This window comes from Nyctibius grandis, chromosome 12 (genome assembly GCF_013368605.1).
Source record: "Nyctibius grandis isolate bNycGra1 chromosome 12, bNycGra1.pri, whole genome shotgun sequence".
NCBI lineage: Eukaryota > Metazoa > Chordata > Aves > Nyctibiiformes > Nyctibiidae > Nyctibius > Nyctibius grandis.
Genome location: NC_090669.1, coordinates 1,809,066 through 1,825,733, shown reverse-complemented (window position 1 = coordinate 1,825,733; position 16,668 = coordinate 1,809,066). Strand labels below are relative to the sequence as shown.

The following is a 16,668-nucleotide window of genomic DNA, read 5'->3' as shown; positions in this document are numbered from 1 at the left end:
AGCAGGCTGCTCAGAGATGCTGTAGTAACTCTAATCTTTCAGCTGTGGAAAATATTTGCTACATCCAACCCTAATCAACCCCATCTAACTTCTAAGCTGGCCCTGCTTGGAGCCAGGGGTTGAACCAGGGTACAAGAAGTCCCTTCCAACCCAAATGATTTTACTGCTCTCTGGCTCTGTATGAAATGAAGGATATATTTAAATCCTCAAACACAAAAACAGGGAGGTGTTTTTTTCATCTATGCAGTTCTAACTATGATGCTCTTAGAAGAGAGAGATTTATTGGTCTCAGCATTTGCTTCCACACAAGTTCTAGAGGACCTGGAACACTTTTGCAAGACCTCAAACACTGACCAGTTCTTTAGCTAATGTGCAGAAGCACGTTCTCAGCAATCTACTAGTGACCTGCACTTTCAGAGCGGTGAATGTATAAAGCCACCTAATAATTTAAGAGAGCAGCATTAGAAGAGCCCACGCTTAGTGTATCACTGTTTAGGAGACAAAGCCACACATGATATGAAGTCAAAGAAGGGCTGTACAAAGATAAGGCTCCTATGTGAACTTCAGATGGAAAAGGTGGAAGCAGTAATGACAAAGGACTTCATTTTTTTTTTTAATTTGCAGGAAAAAAAAACAGGATCACATGAGTAAATCCAAACTAATAAACAATAATAACAAAAAAAATCTGTCTTTGAAGAAACAGGGACTACTGTGTGCTCTTTTCTCCAGAATCTGAACAAGAGGTTTTATCTTGAGTGCCAGAAGGTGGCTGAAAAGGCTCCCCGGCTGCCAGCATGGGACAGCCTGTTTGAAAAGGCAGCTCTGGAACAAGAACAAATGGTAAAACCTCATACTGACCAACAACTGCACTGGATCAAGTACTTCTAACCAGGGAGAGCCAGACTGATAACAGAGCAGGACAAACATCCAGTGCTATCTCCCTTCTTTGAATCTGGTGGTGCTGAAGAAAACATCCCTAAGGATTTGTTTGCACAAGCCACTCAAAGCAGATGTCTCCAAAAACATTACAGATGTCAGGCAAGTCAGACATCTGAATATTTGATAATCTGCTCCATCATACCGTCATGGAAGCTGCCAAATTCTTCCCATGTAGGTCAAAACGCTGGTAGAACAGGGAGAGGATGCAGCTGCTTCAACAGGACAAAACTATTTCCACACTACAGGAGCCAAGGATAAACTACTCTGGGCTTATATAATGCTCTAGTAGCTCGGGGTAGGGAGGAATCAACAGCGGTCAATCCTGAGCAGGAAGGAGAGGGGTGCATTCATATGGAAGGTAGGCAAGGATCAAGTAATCAGTGAGTACCTTTTGAGTATTCAGTATTGCCACAGGAAGCGATAAATCTCTCTTCAAAGATCAGAAATGGCAGTAAGTTATATACTCAGCAGGAATGCTGGATAACACTAACTTCTTCCATCCTCCAAAAAGAAAAGAGAAGAAAAAAGGTTTTAATAATCTGATAAGCTTTGACTGAAACTACTAGCCTTCAAAAATTTTATTTTTCCAACCTGTAATCTGAAAACTCTTGAAGTGCCTCTAAAGGGCTCTCTCGCAGTACATACTGGGAAAGCAAGACTAAAGTTTATACTGCACCTCCACTGCAAACAGTTTAGCACACAGAAAGCTCCTGTTTTAAAATGTAGTATTGTTACCCTTGTGCCAAGTACATACAACCCAAAACAGGGGGACATTTTTAATTCAGCAGCATTTCCAGCTTTCATTTTCTATCTCTGGATGTTAGAGGAGGTTTCAAAGAAACAACTTTGCAAATTGAATACAACGAGACAGAAAAACTACACAAGAAGGTGAAGTAATTGGCCAAAAATCACTACTGGTTCCACAGCAGTGAAAAGCTCTTCCAGGAGCCAGTCCAGAGCAACGCTGTCTCTTTCATCGTTAAACAATGGAAGAACTCAATTACCTTGACAGTGATTTTAAACATACAGCAAAGTTTACTGCTCTACTTCAAAAGAATAAAAAATGTTTACAAACATCCAAATGCTGCCATTAGTACTTGTGCTCTCAACTACCTTTTCAGAAAGCCTCTACTTACCCCAAAATATTTTGTGGCCTGGTTCCACAAAGCCTTAAATCAAACTCAGAGCTGCTGTTTTTCCACATCCACTTACATCCAGTTGCCCCCTACCTTTTTTTTGGGGGGGGAATGGATGGACACACACAAAAAGCCAATTCAGCTGACCAACCTATCGCCTGGCAATGCAATTTCCAGCACACAAATGGAAGGAGATGGGATCACAACAGTCCAATGTAAGCCAACTTAATTTTCCAGGGGAGCCATGACTTTTACGCTCCCCTAAATGCGTTGGTGTTATTCCCAACACAGCAAGAGCTGTAGATTCACTTGTTTGGTTGGGGAAAAAAGAAAAAATTCCTTTCTCTAAAGTTAACATAAAAAAAAACCGCCCTGCAAGGACAGATCAGTGTCCATTTAGCCCGGCAGTCTGTCTCCAAAAACTCAATCAGAAAACACTGGGTAGGGAGAGCAGTCATGTCCATGGTCTACCTGAATCCAGCCATGGACCTGCTGATCCCTTTCTGAACCTACAGTGTCTCCACAGTCTCTGACCAAAATGGGTTTTCCATCGATTGTGGTGTATTTTCCCCATTTCTTCCTCCTACAAGGCACAGGCACACCACAAAGCTCACTGCATCTACCTAAAAAGCTGGCCTGGTGTGAGTGCTAGGAACCACACCACAGAACAGCAACCAGAGTGGACACAGACTGAATTTCTGCAGAGAACACAAGTGGTAGAAGCAGAGCTCCCCTATTTGCCTTCTTACAAACAGCCAGGAGAAACCACAATTGCCAAACTCAAGCATCAGGTGCTTCTGGTGAAATTACCACCCAGAGGAGCTCGTGGATTATATATAAGTTAGCTCTGCAACTGAGACACTTCTCAAGCTTACATTTCCCCCTTCCCACCTTTAACATATGTAATATGTGAAAAGTACTTTTATCTTTCAGCAATTTCCACCTAGAGATGCTTAGTCCACCATCAGGCTACTCCCTGGTAATACTCTGGAGAGCTCGAAGTGTCAAACACTTGTGTCAAGTCTCCACACATGATACATTATCATAGCTCAAAATTATCAAGTGGTGTTTACTCCTTCTTCCACAGCTTTACTCTCCCTAATTTCATTCCTGATTCAGTATTTCACTCAGCATCCACTTTAAAATGAGGACCACTGCATTATAAAATAATTTCACACAATACATATAAATGCAATATATAAAATATGATTCAATAAGCAATTTTCTATAAAATAGATCATAATTTTTTAAGCTATATTTTCTGAAGTGGATTCAATAAAAATCACCTTGCTTCACCCTCACTGAGCATTCCCCACTGGGAAGGAGGAACCCCTTCAGTGAGAACAGCCTTGGGACTGACTGGACAGCAGCGCTGCTGAAGGTCCTGGGGCTACCTGGTACTATAGCCACACATCAGGATTTTTTAGTCACGAGTTTGGACTAAATATATAGGACACTCTTTTGACACACCTCCAATATATATCAATATCTGCTTACTTTCTCCTCTTCACAGGATTTTACTGGCTTGATCATGTTCTAGATAGCTAAGAAAAAGTCCTAAACCTCTGTTTAGAAAGAGGGAAGCTGGTGAAAGAGGAGCTGCTCTGCATCTTTTTTCTTTAGCACAATCACCGAGTCTGTCCTCTTAGGAATTACAGTTCTCTAAACGTATATGGAACAAAATAAGTTCAGTACCTTGCAGCTGGCTGAAGCAATTTTCAGATTTTTTTCCACAATCTTGATTCAGAGGTGTTAAGAAATTAAGAAATACAGGACTGCTCTTCATATCGTAATCCAAGGGTTAATCACCTTCACTGCGAAAAACTTAAGTCTTTTAATTTGAACTTATCTGGCTATAAATTCTTGTTGTGTTTGGCAGCAAGATTAAAAGTAGCTCCCTAATATCCAGTATTACCTTGCCAGGGAGGTATCTGAGGGCTCTTATCAAGTCACCTCTCAGTTTTAGGGAGAAGTTGCCCAGTAAACCCTTCACACTTCACTGCATGGCATCACTCCTTAGCTCTCCAAAGTGGAGATCAACCCCCCTGCAGACAGTACTTCTGTTGTTTGATTGTTTTTTAAGTGCTGACGCCAGAACTGCACACAGTATTTTGGTAATGACTTCAACCCACCCCACACAGGCAAGAATGCATCTCTCCTCATTCCATTACTGCATCTGAGAACTACATTAGCTGCTTTGTCACAGCATCACCTTGGAAACTCCTGTTTAAGCTGTTTATCCACTACGACTCCAAAATGCAGTTCAGCCACCGCTTTCTGGGATACCACGTGCCTTGATTTAATTCAGCTGAACTGCCTTGTTCCCAGGTGTATTTATTGTGCTTTACACACGGCAGCCCTACCACACACCTCTGAATGGATCTATTTCACCTGACTATCATGATGGCTGCCTCAGTGCTATCTGCCTTTCCATGAACCACGATTTTATCGTGCAGAAGGTTTTAAATCAGCAGACATACTGCACCAACGAAATCAGTAATGAAAACAAATTGTGCCAAGCAATTCAGTTTTTGCTGAACATCCACGGAAACTATTCAGTCTTGTACATCCCCAGACTGTTCCTGAACTATCCTGAACTGAATGGCATTTACTGATATTCAGTACTAATTTTTATGTTCTGCAAGGTCCTCAACATCAAGAGAGATACCTTTAACAAATGGCAAATAATAAATTTAACAAGCTCTGCTTTCCTTAAAGCCTTATTTACTAGCATTAATTACACACTTTTCTCTCCTTGTCAATTAAATTCTGTAGTAAGAATAAATGGGAGAGCTGGTAATAATGTAAACTATATGTGCATTAACATCATGAATGTTAAATACCCAAGGTAGCTCAGGTCTCTGCACAGCACTACGTTACCAGCTGCCACGTTCATCCACTCTATCTCCTTTTAACACTGAGACATCAGCACTTCTCCGATCTCCTGGAATTTCCCTAGTGTGCCAAAGTGCATCAACCATACAATATTCCTTCCAGTACCACAGCTAGGGATATTCCAGTGTTACAAGTGGAAAAAAATACACTGGCCAAGGCAAACATCTCCCTCGCCTCCCAATATACTTTGGTGGTGAAAAAAAAAAACCTACACAACAGAGGAATTTCAGAAGCTTTCAGAACAGCAACCTAACTCTAAATACCTGAAAGAGGGAGTAAGGATTACTTTGACATCTCAATTAAGGCAAGTAATATTCTTTATATAATTGGACCAAGCTACTTTCTCCTCTACTTTACAGATAGCTACTTTACCTGCTGATGTTTGAGAGACATACAAGCTTCTAATCATGATGCATATTAATACAGACAAAGGTGTATTTCACGCTCCAAACAATCTGTGATTTGGCTTCTGTTTTGTTAGAATTTGACAAGTTCAATGATGTCAACAGAAATTTTTAGATTCTGGGGAAAAAAAGAAGAGAGGTAAAATAATATTTTCAGTATAAGCTCAACTTAGTTTACAGTCTCCTTATTTAGCCTTTACATTTGAGTGAAGCTTTTAGTGAAACTCACGAAGCTTTAGCATTGTCGTGGGTTTGTTTCTATGGCAGAGAAATATGCTGATAACTGACTGACAAAACAGTATGTATTTGTGCATACTACCTGAGCTGTGGGGTGTAAAAAAAATACCCTGTAGCATTGTTTGCTTCACTGCTACCAGCACAGTAGCCCTCCCCTGTGCTACCTGGTCAGCACTTCCTAACTGATGACGGCACTTCTTGTGCTTTTAAATGCTTTTGAACATACCTGGCCTCACACTGAAATCCTCGTAGCTGACAGTGAAAAGTGGGAGGGCTGGAACTGAAGGGTCTCTAAAAACAAACCTGTACATAAGAAATGCAACTGTAAACATCTGACTCACAACATCTCTGCAGAGATAGTTAAAAAGTAATTCTTCAGGAATCCATTCTATCACAGATCTTCCCTAAGTAACGTACATTAACTGCGCTGTTCTTGAGAGCTCTCTCTGTACTACTTCTGTATTTTCACCTGTTAAGAACCATATTGTAAAGACATTTAGACTTAACCGTTTCCAAATTTTTCTAATACTAAATGAGGGAAACTTCACCTTAGGTTTAATTTATATTAGACACCAAAATTGAGTTGTTCAGTGGACAATTACCTGAATGTTAATACAACCTGAAAAATAAAGCTTTCTACTCACCTCCCATTTATTCTACTCTTCTTTTCAAGGTTATTTTTGTTAATCAGAAAATACTGAGAGCACTCAGGTGAGCCGCTTTATTTAGTTTTCCTATTAAATATGTGCCTAGAACATATCCATATCTCATTTAATTCCTGAAGAATGATGGATTATTGGAGAAAAGTGAGAGCAGCAGCAGAACAGAGTGTTTTAAATGAAATTCAAATATCCTTCAATACAAAAAAAAAAAAAAAAAAGCAATATCTTCAGTTACAGTCAGGACAGGACAAAGATTCTTTCTAAGTTTCAGCAAAAAACATCTGAAAAAACAAAAGCTATGCTCTGAACCATTTTTACTAGCAGTAAATATAACCTTTGAAGAAAAACAAGGAAATTTCCTGGATCTGTGTGTGCCTCTTAAGACCATGTAGTAGCAGAGCTTGCTACTGTATTGAAATTCCAAGGTTTAGTACAACAAAGACTGAACTGGGCATCTGAACTAGAGCCAAATGGATGAACAGAGGTTTAAAGTTAAGCAAACAAATCAGTGCAGTTCAGTAAGTTAACACAAACTAAGCAACCACGGAGTCAAAGCCTTGGTTTCTTTCAGCTCCACTGCGTAAGCTGAAGACTAGCAGCTCAGTCTGTGTGCCTTCACGTGCGCAGGGAGCAGCGGTGGCTGTTCCTTATTACATGTATTTCCAGAACACGTACAAGCACAGGAAGAAGCAATATTTGTGATCCTAATACCCTGCTACTCCCTCAAGCATTTCCTTGCTGGTGAAGAAGAGGTAAGAGAAGCATGACTTGCCAGGATGGGTGAATCGGGGAGTTTTTATGCAAATATAATCAATATATATATGTGAAATAGCTAACATACAAAAAACCTGTTTAGACAGAGCAAGAGCAGCTACCCAGAGGTCAGAGCTCAACAGTGCTTGCTGTCACAAGCGATGAAGAATCTGCCAAAGTATGAGGAGGGATAAGGGCAAGGAATCCGCTGGCTTCCTTCTCAGAGAGCAGATAAGCCTAACAATGCCCAACACTTGGCTTCTAAAAATCTTTATCAGAAAAGCAATTGTCGGACATGAAGCACTAAGGAGTTCTGGAGTAGGTCCTGTACAGAAATTCCTAAGTTAGCAATCACACACAATTAGATTTTTCAGATAAGTGCTGAATAAACACACGAATAACGCGGGTCAGCTCCTGGCATTTCCAAGAGAGCAGCGATGGTACCGCGTCAGACAGGTATCAACCTGCAGCCGCGAGAGCTGGTAACGCCACACGCCAATTAGTTACGGCTCCTATTCAAGATACAGCCTGCTAATACAGAGAGCAGTTCTTGAAACTGCCCTTTCCCTCAGTAACGTTGCAGGCACGAGTTAAACTTAATGCCACAGTGACAGCTCCCCAAGCTCTGTCCGAACCGGACAAGACTTGCTGTGTTATCGCAGTCGTAGGGCCACTTGAAGCTTCAGGAACTCCAATTTTACACCTTTTGCTCAGACAATATTCCTCAAAAATATTCCACAGAGTTTCAAGAGTGTTAATGAAGCCATTTTGTGCACCCTAATAACCTTGTTCATGTATACTATAAGTAGAGAGGAGATTGAAATTGAGCTAGCCCTAGACATCCAGAAGAAAAGCAAAATGGAAGTTTAAAAAAAAAAAAATCTATGAACCTAAAAAAAGAAAGCATTGCTTTGCCTTTATGCTCAAATCGCTCCTGCCTTCAGTCCTAATGATGTTTTCTGTACTGAAGTAAAATGTTAGGTAAGGCTTAAAAACAAACAGCTTGAATACAACATGGAGCTATTTCTTCTACCCAACAGACTCCCGCAAATTCAACAGGCCCTGAACGAGCGGAATAAACTGGAGAAGTTGAAATATTTACACGCTTCCTCCACTGAAATAAAAAACACATATACTGGAAGCGGTAAACAGTATTTCAGATGCTTCTAATAACACCTCTGGAGTTTATTACCAGGATTCAGTAACTGGCAGGAGGTGAGGAACAGCCGTGCACTTATTTTTTTTGGGGGGGGGAGACTGAGTAAAAAAAAAATAGGAAGTCACAAACAGGAAAGCGAGCTCATTCTTCCCAGCAGGCAAGTCCTGAGGATTACATCGAGCAGAAAAGGATGCACACGACGTGACAAACCTCTGTATCAGAGTCAATTCACACCGCTAAGGCAAGGCCAAATCTGATGCCGTCTAAAACACACCGACTAAAGAAATTTAAAGTCGGTGCAGAGAAGAAAACGCAGGCTGTCTGGGCACGGAGCGTGTGCGATTTCCTCTTCGGCATCACAAAAAGAATCGCGTTTTGTGCTTCCCCCTCCTCCCGCCGAGCAAACCCGGGCGAGAGAGGGAATCGAACCGCGGTTCGCGACGGGCTTGCGGGCTCCATCCCCGAGCAGAGCCCGGCTGCGGCGGGTGGGCGGCCCGCAGCGTGCCTCGGCAGCCCCGCAGCCCGGGCCGCGCCGAAGCGAGTGACACAACTTGTCGCCGGATCGGTGGCAACCCTGGGGGGGCCTGAAGCCCCGGGCCATGGCGGACGGGGGGGGGGGGCGGCGGGGCAGCCGCTCTCCGGGAGCGGGGTGACGGCGGGGCGCGGGGGGGGGGGTGGGCTGGCGGCCGGGCAGCGCGGCGAGAGCGGGCGCCCCCCAGCCGTGCCCGCCCGGTCCCGGTGCTGCATGGCGCTGCTCAGCCTGCCTTGCAGAGGGAGCTCGAGTCCCCGCTCTGCGCCTCGCAGCGCCTCTCACTCCGCAGCACACGCCAGCGCAGCGAGGCGGCGGCCGGCAGGAGCGGGACACGCAGCAGCCGCCCTCCGCCATCGCCCTGCGGTTAGGAACCGGCTGGACACCGAGGGAGGCTGCGGGCAGCGGGCGGAGGGAGCCGGGCCGAGCGCCGTAGAGGTTCGCGCGAAGACGGCGAGGGAAGAGGGGGGGGGGGGGACGGGGGGAAACTGCGGCGGCACCGGGGCGGGTGGGGAGCGGGCCCAGCTCGGCGGGGAGGGGAGGGCGGGGGAGGAGGAAGGGACGGGAGGGGAAGGGAAGGAGGGGGGTGCCGGCGGCTGGCGCGGCGGGGAGGGGGCGGTAATCAGCGCCGGTGGCGCGGCGGAGGAGACAAAGGAAAAGAAAATGGAGTCGGGGCCGGCGGCGGCCTGGCCGGTCGGGGCCAACGGGAAGGGAGGCCCGGGCCGGGCCCCGCAACCCAGCGCCGCGCTGTGGGGAATGGCGGCGGTGGCAGGCAGGCGGGCGAGCGGGCGGGCGGGCAGGCGCCGGCCGCGCTGGGGACGATAGAGGGAGACAAAGCCCCCCTGCTTCCCCGGCGGCGGCCGCTGCGGGGCCCCAGCCGAACCGGAGCCCCATCGTGACACCTAGAGGCCGGAGAAAGCGACTGCAAAACCCCCCGCCACCGCTTACCTGCCGCCCAGACACCCCCGCCGCGGTGCTCGCTCCGGCCGCCGGGCCCCGCCGCCAACCCCGCGCCCGCCCCACGGGCCCCGCGGAGCCGCCGCGCCCCGCACGCCCCTCCGCGGCCGCCGCCAGCGCCCGGCACCAGCTCGCGGTTTAATCGCTCCACAGTCGCTTCGGACACAAAATGGCGGCGGGGCGGGCGCAGTGCGCACGCGCCAGCGCGGCTGCCGCGGCCGCCGGCCGGAGCGGGGAGGGAGGGGTGCGGAGGGGGAGGGAGGGAGGGCGCGCGGGGAAGCGGCCGCGCGGGGCACGCTGGGAGCGGCGGGGGGGGCGGGGGGCGCGGATCGCGCGCCAACTTCAAACGCGGGGGCCGCGGCGTGAGCGCGTGCGTGCGTCAGTGCGTCACGGCGCGGTGAGGGCGGGGCGGCGGCGTGGAGGGGGGGGGCTGCGCCGCGCCCGGCCCGGTGCGCCCCCCCCGCACCCCTCGGGGGGGCCCGCCCGGGCCCTCCGGCTGCGGCCCCGTGCGGGGGACATGCGGGGGAAGCGCCGCGGGGCTGCTGCCGCTGTGCTGTCCCAGCAGCGCGGGCTCTGAGGGCCTGTTGCCCGGTCACCGGCACCCCGAGCCCTCAGCACCCCCGAACACCCCCCCCGAGCCTCACATAACCTAAAACGCCCCTTTCACCTCAGCCAAACTCTCAGGCCCACCAGAGCAGGGGAAAGCTGGAGAGGGGCTTTGACAAGGGCATGGAGTGACAGGGCGAGAGGGAACGGTTTTAAACTGAAAGAGGGGAGATTGAGATGAGATGTGAGGAAGAAATTCTTTGCTGTGAGGGTGGTGAGAGCCTGGCCCAGGTTGCCCAGAGAAGCTGTGGCTGCCCCCTCCCTGGCAGTGTTCAAGGCCAGGTTGGATGGGGCTTGGAGCAACCTGGTCTGGGGGAAGGTGTCCCTGCCCATGGCAGGGAGGTTGGACTAGGTGATCTTTAAGGTCCCTTCCAGCCCAAACCATTCTAATATTCTACTGTAGTGAATTAATCACTACAGAAGTTGTAGGGCAATTTTATAAATGCCAACAAGTTACTGGAATTAGATGCTATTTGCCTGCTGGTTTTAACGGACCTTGGGCTTGCCAAGCTGGTAATCGAGCGGGACATCCTGCTCAGGTGAGCTTCAGCACTGCGGGAATGGTGAACGTGGCGCCAGGTATTCAGTAGGGAGCTTCTAGGGAAGTTGAGGAGGTTGGGTCCTGCCCGGCAGGAGTTAGGCACCGCAGCTTTCCCCCTCCACCTCAGAAAGGCGGAAACAGCCAGGGCATCCATAGCAGAATTTATATTAGAAAGCACAGGGGCTCACGTGTCTTTCATTTTGTGCAGTTTCCTGTGTTGCTGAATCTTCTGGGGTTAAGATACTTTCTCATCTCCGGTAGCCTTGTTGCAGACCCGCAGCGGATTGACAGGCGAGCTGAGAGGAGGGAAGATGTCCACAAGCTCGTGCTGCGTCCTCTTTGTGTTTTCTTACCATAAAATCACGTGAGACGAAGCTAGGGTAATAGATGAAAATATTAATCATTCAAAACGAAGATGCATTGGAAGGAAGCTGCATTTTTTGCTCCTTTCACTCACGTATCGATCCCTCGAGGACAATAAGGCTGGGAATTCAGGGAGAAGACTAAATGTAAAGCAACCTCTACACAAACCCCTGCTATTAGGGCTGAAGAGTTATAAGGCTCTTACAGTTGAAACTGATATTAAAAATCTTGCCTCAATTTTTTTTTCCGCTTGAGATGTCACTGCCAGGCGGAGTAAAAGCTGTTCAACAGTCTGGGCTTTACCCCAACCTGCTTAGCAAGTGACAGAACCGTCAGACAAATGTCGCATACATTAAACATGTGCAAACTATGCCCTTAAATCCTAGTCTGGATAAAGCTTATGTCTTACTGAGCTGTGTCGTGAGGGGAGAAGGGTCTGCCGGGCTGCTGCTCTGTGAGGAGGGAGTTGGGCTGAGAGGTGGTGGTGAGTGAGATCAGCTCCTGACCCTGCTTCACAGGTTTCTCCTGCCTAAGCTCTCCCCGTCCTTGCGAAGAAGCAGAGCACCGTGGGCAGCGTTGTGAGCACCGATACTCCTTTCGGGGTTGTCGAGAGCTGAGACCAAGTTCCCTCCTGAGGATTATAACACCAGGCTGAGTCCATTAATTCGTTACAGTGGGGGAACTGTAGCTTACCAGGCGGCCAGAGGGGATGAGCTGTGTTGAGTCACGAGGATGTAGCTCTGTTTTTTCAGCCTTGGCTGAAGGAGAAAAAAATTAAGTTACAAAGCAATGGCAAAAAGCGACCATTAATTACAAGGTGACAGGGTGTAGCCCACAACCATGACCTCCAAGGTCTTCATTGCTTGAGAAATTTGAATCACAGAGAATATCCTGAGTTGGAAGGGACCCATGAGGATCATTGAGTCCGGCTCCTGTCAAAAAGCTTTGCTAAAATCCAAAAAGCTTTGCTAAAATGAAAAAAAACCCCACATCCATCGCCTTCCCTTCATCCACTAGACGGGTTGGTGCAAAAAGAATGAAGTCAGTATGGCATGAAGAATCTGCTGGGAACATTTCTGGGGGAACGAGATTCTGTAGTGTGAATTTTTTAAAAGTCATTTACATTTATTCTCAGCTGTCAACCCGTCAATTCTCATGCTGTAATTTCGGGGAGGATGGTGTATCTTCCGTGTCTAGTCACAAATCCTGCTTTAAACTCAAAACTTAGTTCAGGCGTGAACCAAAATGGAGAGGAGCACTGGCTATATGTAAAATTGCTTCTTACGCTCCTTTAAATACGCACCCAGGGCTGGGAGTAAATGAGTGCTAATGATCCCTCAGCCTTGTGTTTGTGGCCATCCTGTGACAAACAGTCGCTTGTAGTAGGGACGTCGCTGCTTAGGACACAGAAGTTGTTCTGGCAAACACCTGTTCCTGGATTTCTCCTGCCAGGAGTGCCCCAGACCATCTCACCAGTGTGTGCTGGGGGTCTGACCTCTTGATCTTGGGTTTCGCACTTGAAGGTGCTTTTGAGCTGATTTGCAGAGGATTCAAGCCCTTGGCTTCAGTCCTAATTGTGGGTGCTCCTGAAAATCAGCCTCCAAGCCTGTCCAGATTAGACACCCAGAGGGAGATGCTCCTTCTCGAACAGTTGCCTGAGCGAGGCCTTTCCCAGAGACACCTTGCCCCTGAGCAGAACAGCAAAAACTGAAGCCAAGGAGCTCCTGACCACCTTGTTGAGGCCCCAGGTGAGCTCACCCTCCTCATTCCCTGCTCTTCCTAGCTCCGTGCTTCCATCACCCTCACAAGCCCTCAGGAGTCACCACCCCTCTCCTCACTCAGCTCTAAGTAAGACAGTAGTCGAGTTTGAGAACCAGCATTAAATTAAGTTTTGGAGACTGCCTGGAGCACACCTTGGTCTCTGCATGAAACGAGGCCCCAGCTGTCACCCTAGGAGTGGTCCTTGGAGGACAAGCCCATACATATGTGCCTGACAGCCCTGCAAGGAACACGTTGATGATCATAAGGAGGTTGTTGCTTTGCTGTGGTTCAACACAGACTGTTTGAATCATTCCTGAGTGCTCCAGTGAATGCCTTGGAAATATGATTTCATAGAAGCCTACGATAAGGTGAGAGGTCCAGCTTTGAGGCTGCTCAAACCAGAGATTCCCAAACTACAACTCCCTAAAAATGACTTGACATCAAGATTTGAGTCATTTCTTACACAGGGGAGACGATCAGAGCTTGTGACACTCCGAAGTGTGTCCTCTTGTCCTATCGCTAGTTGCCTGGGAGAAGAGGCCGACTCCCACTTCACTACAACCTCCCTTCAGGTAGTTGTAGACTGCACTAAGGTCACCTCTGAGCCTCCTCCAGGCTAAACACCCCCAGCTCCCTCAGCCGTTCCTTGTAGGTCAGACCCTCCAGACCCTTCACCAGCTTGGTCGCCCTCCTCTGGACTTGCTCCAACACCTCAACATCTTCCTTGAAGTGCGGGGCCCAGAACTGGACACAGGATTCAAGGTGGGTGTCACAACCCATATCCAGGGCAGCTCCGCCAGCCCCGATGCTGTCCAAGAGAGGGGTACGTTGGCTGATCAGCAGTTCTGTGCTGCAGGAGCTCCTCAGGACACCACCCTGAGACCAGCAGTTAAAAACCGATACCACAAAGTGCTCCACAATCCATATGCACCCCTTTAATTAAAAAAGCAGTAAATGGGGAAAAGGAACATCTTTCCAAAGCGGGAGCACGTGGGTAATGTGACACAGACACCCTCCCACGGGCTGCAGCTCCTACCAGAAAAGCAAGTAGCTGCAACAGTCGCCGGTGCTGCTGAGCACCAGCACGTCCGTACGAGAGGGAGATGTTCTAAGTGCTGACACAGATTTGGCTGACAAACGCGGCGCTGGCACGCCGTCCCCTTTCATACAGCAAACAGGCTGCGTCCGTCGCTGTGTGCTGCGAGAGCGGCTCCCAGGGAGTTCACCCCGTGAAGCGACGCGGTTCCTGCGCAAGGGCTAGAGGAGACGTTAAGTCCTGGAGGGAAAAGTTGAGTCCTCTGCCTCCTTCCAAACATCTGGCTCTTGTGATGGTTGTCCTACTCTGCCCCAGCGCTCGAATAAAAAAACCCCAAGCATGATGCAAACTGCAGTGATTATTTTAAGTGAGGGCTGTCCAAAAAAAAAACAGACTTTTTTTTGGAAGTTTATTGCAGTTAAAATTAGAGCAAGTCCAGAGGAGGCCACGAAGATGCTCGGAGGGCTGGAGCCCCTCTGCTGTGGAGACAGGCTGAGAGAGTTGGGGCTGTTCAGCCTGGAGAAGAGAAGGCTGCGGGGAGACCTTCTAGCACCTTCCAGTGCCTGAAGGGGCTACAGGAAAGCTGGAGAGGGAGTTTTGACAAGGGCATGGAGTGACAGGACGAGGGGGAACGGTTTTAAACTGAAAGATGGGAGATTGAGATGAGATGTGAGGAAGAAATTCTTTGGTGTGAGGGTGGTGAGACCCTGGCCCAGGTTGCCCAGAGAAGCTGTGGCTGCCCCCTCCCTGGCCAGGGAGGGATGGGGCTTGGAGCAACCTGGTGTGGTGGAAGGTGTCCCTGCCCGTGGCAGGGGGGTTGGTACTAGATGGGCTTTAAGGTCCCTTCCAACCCAAACCAGTCTGTGATTCTATGAAAATGGCAGTCCTGGAATTCCCGGTGACCTGGCTCTGTCCGTGGGGCAGAGGTCCTTAGCAGTGCTGGCATAGACCCATTCAGAGCAAGGGGTTGGGCAACAGATCCCTAAGTTAATGTTTGTTTTTTCCCCCCCACACTCCAGAAAAGCCATATAAATAATGAGATTATTCCTTGCAGCTCCAGGAGCAGAGTTGTTTTGTCCTGACGTGCCCCGACAGCAGGCTGCTTTCCTGCTCCGCTCTCTCCGCACCCAAGGTGCAGCTTATCTTGGAAGGTGGTGGTGTGCTGCAGGGACGGGGCTCGGTTTCCATGGGGCAAGGAGGACACCCACGTAGGTGAGTGAATTAAATTCGTGGCTCTGGCCACTGGAACACTGGGCTGTTTTTATTTCTAAGAGATATTCAGGGGAAAAAGAAATCAAGACAAAGGTATAAGGTGTCTGGGCCACTTTGCACTTCTCGGGTGCGCTTGTCCACAGTTGGACGTGCCAGCTGGGACCCACATAGAGGCCGTGTGTGTCTCCATTCAGCCCGCACCCAGGGCTAAACAATAACCAGTTCTATCACCCAGTGTCCCCTCCCCAGCTGAGAAAGGGAATTGGGAAAAGGAGGGAGACTGGTGGGTTTAAATTTAAACAGATTTAATAAAATAAGAAAACCAATATCAATACTAATAGAAAAGACACAAAATTATACTTAGCTCATAGAGTGGTGGCAAGTTCCTCCAGGGATCACAACCATTGAGGAGAGGGAAGGAGGGAGAGGAGAGCAGAGCAAAGAACCCCCCAGCCCTAGCAGCTTTCCCATTTATAGTGACCCTGACGTTAATGTTACAGCACACACCTGTGGGGCAGCCTGGGGCAGCTGCCCTGGCTCTCACTGCTGATGGCCTTGATCACCACCCCACAGCTGGCCACACACTGAAAGAAAATGTCACAGCAAAGTGATTCTATAAATTTTATCCCCACAAAATCAGGACGCTGCACCCTGTGTGTCCGGCTGCGAGTGGCATTCTGCCTGAGCCAGCCCAAAAAAGCTCTGCTCTGGTGAGGAAAGAGGACGGGGAGGCTGGAACCTGATGGATGGACCCTGCTCGGCCTGGGGACCGTAACTCCCCAGCTCCGCCAGCGCTGGCAGTGCCCACGCGGTCGCTGCCTGCTCTGGCACGGGTGGCTGGCAGTGCCACAGGGGTCCCTGCCTCTGCTGCCTTTTGGGGCACCTTTGCTTCTCTAACCTGCTCCCCTCCCAGGACCATAAGGGCCACTAAGATGATTAAGGGATTGGAGCAGCTGTCGTATAAGAAGAGGCTGAGAGAGCTGGGACTGTTTACCTTGGAAAAATGAAGGCTGGAGGTGGGGGGTTTCTTCTCTGTGTCTATTAAGACCTGGTGGGGGGTAAAGAAGACAAGAAGCAGATGCTCCTCAGTGGTGCCCAATGCACCAAACTGGAGTACAGGGATTCAAATTAAACTTCAGAAAAGCTTTTCCTGTGAGGATGGTCAAGCACTGGCAGAGGTTGCCCAGAGGAGTTCTGCCATCTCCATGCTTGGAGATACTCAAAACCCAACCAGGTGCGGTCCCGAGCTCTAGCTGACCCTGCTTTGAGCAGCAGGGAATAGATGAGCATTTCCAAAGGTCCCTTTCCCACCTCAACTATCCTCTGAGGCCGATCCGTGGTGGCTCAGTGACAAGACCCTGCATCAAGAGGTGCCAAATCTTTATGGGAACGGGTTTGAAAAACCAGTTGAGCTGAGCAAGCTCCGTCCCTGGCTGTCTGGACCCTTGCTTGGGGTTGATGCCGTGTTCCCACCACAG

The 16,668-nt window shown here is 48.9% G+C and overlaps 1 protein-coding gene across 9 annotated transcripts in view; it reads right to left on the bottom strand.

Moving 5' to 3' along the window:
• Window positions 1–9,736, bottom strand: part of CTCF (CCCTC-binding factor) — a 37,440-nt gene extending 27,704 nt beyond the window's left edge. For 6 of the 9 annotated variants that reach the window (XM_068411439.1, XM_068411440.1, XM_068411437.1 and 3 more), the window contains exons 1-3: window positions 9,663–9,718; window positions 5,343–5,492; window positions 1,328–1,440 (exon numbers count right to left, since the gene is read on the bottom strand). The gene's annotated coding sequence lies outside the window, so the exon portion shown is untranslated. Of the gene's footprint in view, window positions 1–1,327; window positions 1,441–5,342; window positions 5,493–9,662 lie in introns of all 9 variants that reach the window. The other 3 variants (XM_068411436.1, XM_068411441.1, XM_068411443.1) reach the window with 3 other exon arrangements.
• Window positions 9,737–16,668: the final 6,932 nt, after the last annotated feature.